At 46.0% G+C, this 6000-nt stretch overlaps 1 protein-coding gene across 5 annotated transcripts in view; it reads right to left on the bottom strand.

Annotated features, from left to right (window-relative positions):
* The window catches only part of fgfr3 (fibroblast growth factor receptor 3), a 77680-nt gene extending 73938 nt beyond the window's left edge, over positions 1 to 3742 (bottom strand). For all 5 annotated transcript variants that reach the window (XM_080512525.1, XM_080512524.1, XM_080512523.1 and 2 more), the window contains exon 1: positions 3330 to 3742. The gene's annotated coding sequence lies outside the window, so the exon portion shown is untranslated. The remainder of the gene's footprint in view (positions 1 to 3329) is intronic.
* Positions 3743 to 6000: the final 2258 nt, after the last annotated feature.

Genomic DNA, 6000 nt, shown 5'->3' on the forward strand with positions numbered 1-6000 from the left:
CGGCCGAGTGTTGCGACGCGACCGACAGCATCACACTCTCTCCTGTGTAAACACGACTTCTCACTGGGTTCCACTGAACACATTTAACCCTTCGAAACAGACGTCTTTTTATTTTATAGACTCACAAGTCCTCCGCTGACTGATGATGACCTTCTGCTTCCAGATGGGTGGCGTCAAACATAAGGTTGGTGGGCTGAAGCCGGCCCACAAGAGGCTCCAAACGGCCAAACCACCAAGAAAATGTAAAGAGTTCAAAGAAAACATTTTTTTTTTTTTTTTTAAACAAATTCCTTCAGACTTTTGGACTCCACACGAGACTCGAGCTGAGAAGTCATCATGCTGCCATGAAAGCTCCCTGGTTGCTCTCAAACCAGCCTGAAAGCCTCGCTGTCAGGGGGAGTTTGTAAAAACTGAGAATGCAACAGCTACAGGAGAAGCTTCTGGACATTTCACTGTAGGATGCAGGAGGTTTCATTCAAATGTCGCTTCATGTTGCATTTGGAGCCATTTTCGGTGGTTTGTTGGGAAAAAGGTCTTCATCACGCATCGTCTGCGCCACGACAAAGAAAAGCTTATCATGGCTCTATTTCACCGGTCAAGATGAAATGAACTCAAATGAATTTGGTTTTAGAGCGCTACAATCTGAGATGTGGAAAGTGGGTTGATAAAACGATGTGACATCGGTTTAAGTCACGTTTAAAAACAGTTATATCTGCTTCTGATTATATTGTGACACGATCCGTTAATGCCGTTTGCAGCAGCGCTTTCCCTGTTGAAGGATTCGTTTCTCTTAAAGGGTTAAAATGAAAAGAACAACAGGCGGTCGTTTGGAGACCCAGCGAGAAGTTCAAAGCCTCGGCGCTGTTTTTATGCTAATATTTCCTTAAAGCATGAAAGAGAAACACGACCACGGCGGTGAATAATACATGAACATTAATCATGCAGAAGTATTTTCACATTGTAATAGCTCGGAGGCAGGAAAGTGCATCAGACAGGGTTCAAATCTCTGTCACCCCCCTACCCCCTCCCCCCTCCCCGGAGAGGATCAATGCGAGGCCGTCACATGCTCGTCACACCTCTGCAGAGTGTCAGTAATCTTTAATAATTAAGCTGGTGAATCAACAGCTGGGTAGGAATTGTTGGGGAAAAGGGGATTAGAGGTATTTGGGCGAGCACAAGTGCAAACAGCAGCTGTGTGGAGAAGAGAAACACACACACACACACACACACACACACACACACACACACACACACACACACACACACACACACACACACACACACACACACACACACACACCGAGAGAGAAGACAGCCTCCATTCTTCTGCTAACTATTTCAAAGCCACTTCTTGTCCTCTGACCAGATGTGGATCAGCTCAGAGAGCGGCAGGAACTGGGCTCACCTCAGGCCGTCAAAGTGTCTCCTCAAAAAGAAATATCACAACACAAACATCATTTCTCCACTCCAGGACCAGGAGATGTAGATTCAGGAGTAGCAGCGGGTCGATAGAAGGACTTTGAGCATGAATAAAAGTGTCTGTTTGGTGGAAAATGCAGCAGAAAAAAAGACACTTCGCTCCAACAACTGAGCCACAGCCCCTACTTTACTTGACACACTGAACAAGCATCCATCATAAACCTCATAGAAATACAGTGAAATCTTAAGAAAAGACTAGAAACCCCAGTTTAAACACTATAAACCTTCATTAAAAAAACAAGCAGCAGAACACTTCTTTAAATGCCATAACAGGTGCAAACGAGGGTGAAATAAATGAAGTGAACTTGCTGTAACACATAAAGGCTTTATTATTGGGGGAAATGAGTGTAAATTAGTGTTTGTGCATGAAAGAGATCAACTTTTCTTTCAGATTAGTCAAGGGGAAGCCAGTGAATGGACTGTTCTCTCTTTTAGAAAAAGGAGGGGAAAAGAAAAAAAGAGAGAAAAAGACCGCAGCAAACGACACGCAGAGTGACGGTCTCAGGCCAATTTCGGTAATGAAAAGAGGCAATCAAAGTCTCATTTGGAGCCAAAATGCGTCTGAGGCTCGTCTCTGATTGAAAACGCAGCAAACTGGCGTGCGTTATTCCTCGGGTCAATAGATGCAATTAATTTGCTGCATTAGACCAACTATTATCACCCGCACGCTTGTTTTTATGGCTGCGAAAATTAATAGACTGATGCATAACGACTCCCAAACCTCATTCCTGGATCCCCCCCCCCCCCCCCCCCCCCCCCTCCTCATCCTCCTCCTCCTCCTCTTCCTCACCCCCGAATCGGCTAGGATGCTGTAATCCGGTAATTTTCCCCGGTCGTGAGTTTACATGGTGGGAGTCAAAGCTGAGTGGCCAGATTCATGTGTTTGAAGAGGAGGATGAAGAGGAGGATGAAGAGGAGCACGAGAGGGGAGAAAACCGCACAGCTTCTTCACTGGAAGGCTGGGGGGAAAAAACACAAAAAACAAAACAACAACCGTGCAGCTTTCTGGAGAAACTTCAGAGATGATCAGAGGGATGACGGGAGCGCAGCTCTGCGACGTCTAATCCAGAATCCAGAATCCAGCTCCCGGCCTGAGAAGACGTCACTGTTGCAGTGAGGAGGAGGAGGAAAGGCGTGTTCGCCCTCACGAGTTCCATCAAATGTGTTTGGATGGATTTGATTCATTATAGAGAAGAATCAAACTCACCTCACCAATTTCAAAATTCTGTTGGAAGGATAACTGTGCGTAATTTTATCCATTAAAAAAACAACAACCAAAAACTGCCAACACGCACCATGAGCGTTTTTTGCGTCTGTGGAAACGTCCAGCGCCAGTATTTGAAAAACTGGACTGATCCAGTTAATTACCCCCCTCCCGCCGCGTGCATAATTTAAAATATAGGACACGCACTCCGAAAACCGTCTTTAGGAGATAGAATTGAAGCCGCCTTGCTCCTTCAGCAAATCAAAGTCACAGCAAATACGCACAGATTGCGTTCTTTGTTGGCCAGCGGTGACCAGGACTCGCAGTGTGCGCGCAGCCCGAAGGACGGACAAGCCGCTGCCTCTGCGCCACCTGTGCGACGGCACGGCGACGCGAGGCTGCGTCTGCGGCTCCAGGCGGCACTGTGCGGCTCCGGGCTCCAGTGTGCGGCTCCGGGCTGCCTCTGTACGGCGCACTGTGCGCACAGATCTCCTAAACACAACGCGGCCACTTAATGCGGAGACGCTGAAAGCTCAACCTGTCAGACCCGCATCTACAAGGAAGTGGAGCTGCGTGGGATGAATTCCCTCACACTAATACTAATAACAATCAACCCGATACGACTGCTACTAATAACAATGCTTACCTGTAATGTCCCGTTGAGACAGAAAATCTGTTTCCAGATGATTCCTGTCACCACGCGTTGATTGGAAGAAAACCAGCGGTAATTATTCTCCACTAAACTTCACAGAAACCCACAAAACTACTTTAAAATCCTCTCGTCTCCAGCACTCCGTGGGGCAATTTGGGCGACAGCGTGACAAAAACAAACAAGAAGAAGAAGAAAAGATGTCAGAAATCCTCTTCGCGACTTGACGTCCTCCACTCGGGCACCGCTGATGAGAAAACCAACTTGTGCACTAAATCCCGTCCTCGGCTGCGCGCCGCTGTCCACAGTGTCCACAGTGTCCACAGTGTCCGCGGTGTCCAAACCGCCCAGACGCGCTCATCCTGACACTTCGCGAGCCGGGGAAAGATGCGCAGCGCGAGGGGGAGAAGGGACGCAGTGGCCGCGGGATCCACGCGCCTCTCTCCGGGGAAGAGGAGCGCAGCGCTTCGTCGCCTCGGATCAACTGACTCGAACTGGTGGCTCCGCTCCTCCGGCTGCTCGTGAAGTACGAGTCGCAAGGTGCCGCCGTCAAGACTCCAGAACTGAGAGAGCGCGAACACGTCCGCCAGGTGTCTTTCACAATAAGAGTCTAAGCGCTGTGACGCAATGCTTTTCTCCAGAGCGCGCGTTCTATTAAAACCTGTTTATCTCACTTCTAGAAAGAACACGCGACAACTACTGACGTTGTATATTATAATTATTTGCAACAGTTGTATACCAACATATAAATTGAGTTCAGCGAATTTGTTTTTAAAGCTAAATGAAAAACAGTTATTCATCTATTACACATTGTAACTGTTTATCAATTTAGGGATATATCAATCTATCTTCAATATAGAATCAAACTACAGGCCTTTCGTTTATGCATAATTACCGTGTAATTCTAATCATTGTTTCTTTTATTTGTTATTCAAAAGTCATTAATTCATTCGTAATTTGAAGACGGGGAATATTTCACGATTGTTTTAAAACTCTCTTCAACACATTTAATCAAATATGGAACGAGGCAGTGAATTATATATATTTGAGGGATTACCTTTAAAATAATCTAATATTCAAGACACTGTTCAGCAGATTGATCCTTGAGAATCACCCTGACCTGGAGTTCACTGGGTCTCCTGGTCACTTCACCTCTCATTAAATCATTTTTTTTAGAAATTGTCCGGTTCTGCGTATTTTCCTGCTAGAACATGCGTGTCTTCTCTAGTCTACACAGGTCTGATACTGATCCGCTCACTTGTGCGTAAAATGCGCAGGCTAAGATCCCCGTTGAATCAACTCTACTGAGTTTTATTCTGAAGCGTGTGTGTGTGTGTGTGTGTGTGTGTGTGTGTGTGTGTGTGTGTGTGTGTGTGTGTGTGTGTGTGTGTGTGTGTGTGTGTGTGTGTGTGTGTGTGTGTGCCTCGGTCCCTCCGCCGGGCTGCGCTGCGCGGCGCGCCGCCGGGACAAACAGCAGCGGCGGCGGCGGAGGGAAGGCGATCCGATTACGGCGCGCCTCCCCTTCAGGCCCCGCTGGAGGTAGAAAGTGACGAACGGTCCAAGCGCCTCCTATTCTCTCCGTCAACCCCCCCCCCCCCCCCCCCCCCCCCCCCCCCCCCCCCCCAAAAAAAAAAGAAAGAAACCCTCAATCAGGCCTGGCGCTTTTCCTCTCTGAGCAGAAAACAGAGCTGCTGTGTGAAGTTGAAGTGATCTGAACGCTTAGAGCCAATCCCCCCAGGATGGATCTGGTTTGCTCCAGGAGCGTGATCTGGGTGGTCTTTTTGGATCAGGGGAAATATGATGACTTTTCATGTCAATGTGCCGGCTTTCAGTCTGGAGAGTCATTTAGTGTGTGAGGGAGCCCGAAGGGATACAATCCGAGAGGCTCCTGGAGGCACAGGCGCTCTGAAGCTGGTCAAGGAGGGATATTTATGGAGTCAGATCGACTGCAGCGAGATCGTCTTAGTGGCGCTCTTGTCTGAAGCAAGGAGCTCTTAAATATTTGACCAGTGTCTCTAAAGAAGTTGTGTTGCAGCCCAGTTGAACCAGGATTTCTGTGTCGAAGTCAGATAACTTCTAACTTTTTACCTATTTATTATTTTCTAATTCTGCTTTCTCTCCATCATCATCATCATCATCATTATTATTATTATTATTATTATTATTATTATTATTATTATTATTATTATTGTTATTATTATTGTTATCATTATTATTATTTTTATTGTTGTTGTTGTTGTTGTTGTTGTTGTTATTACTACTACAACTACTATTACTACTACCAACATTATAGTTATTTCATTATTATACCACATTGTCCGTTCAACGCCACAACGGCACACAGAGCGAGTGAAAACGGAACTTTTTGAAAAGTTCTGTTGTAACTGAAAGTTGAATAGACTTCCTGTGGTGACTGTCGTGCAAAAAAAAACGGCGCTTGTCCACGATCGATGATCATCGTTTGAGGAAAAACCTACTGGTTTATTCTATATTTATTTTCAACTTTTCGTGTTTTATGTCTCTTCTCCTTCCTTTTTTTAAAACCTTAGAGTTCCGATTGAAGCACATTGACAGTGAAAAGATCAAACCAATCAAGTTGCTTTCACTTAAAGATGCTTGTTTGGAAAACAAAATGTGAAGAAATGAGGAAGTTACCACACACACACAC

Source organism: Blennius ocellaris (genome assembly GCF_963422515.1).
Source record: "Blennius ocellaris genome assembly, chromosome: 17".
In the NCBI taxonomy this organism is placed as follows: domain Eukaryota; kingdom Metazoa; phylum Chordata; class Actinopteri; order Blenniiformes; family Blenniidae; genus Blennius; species Blennius ocellaris.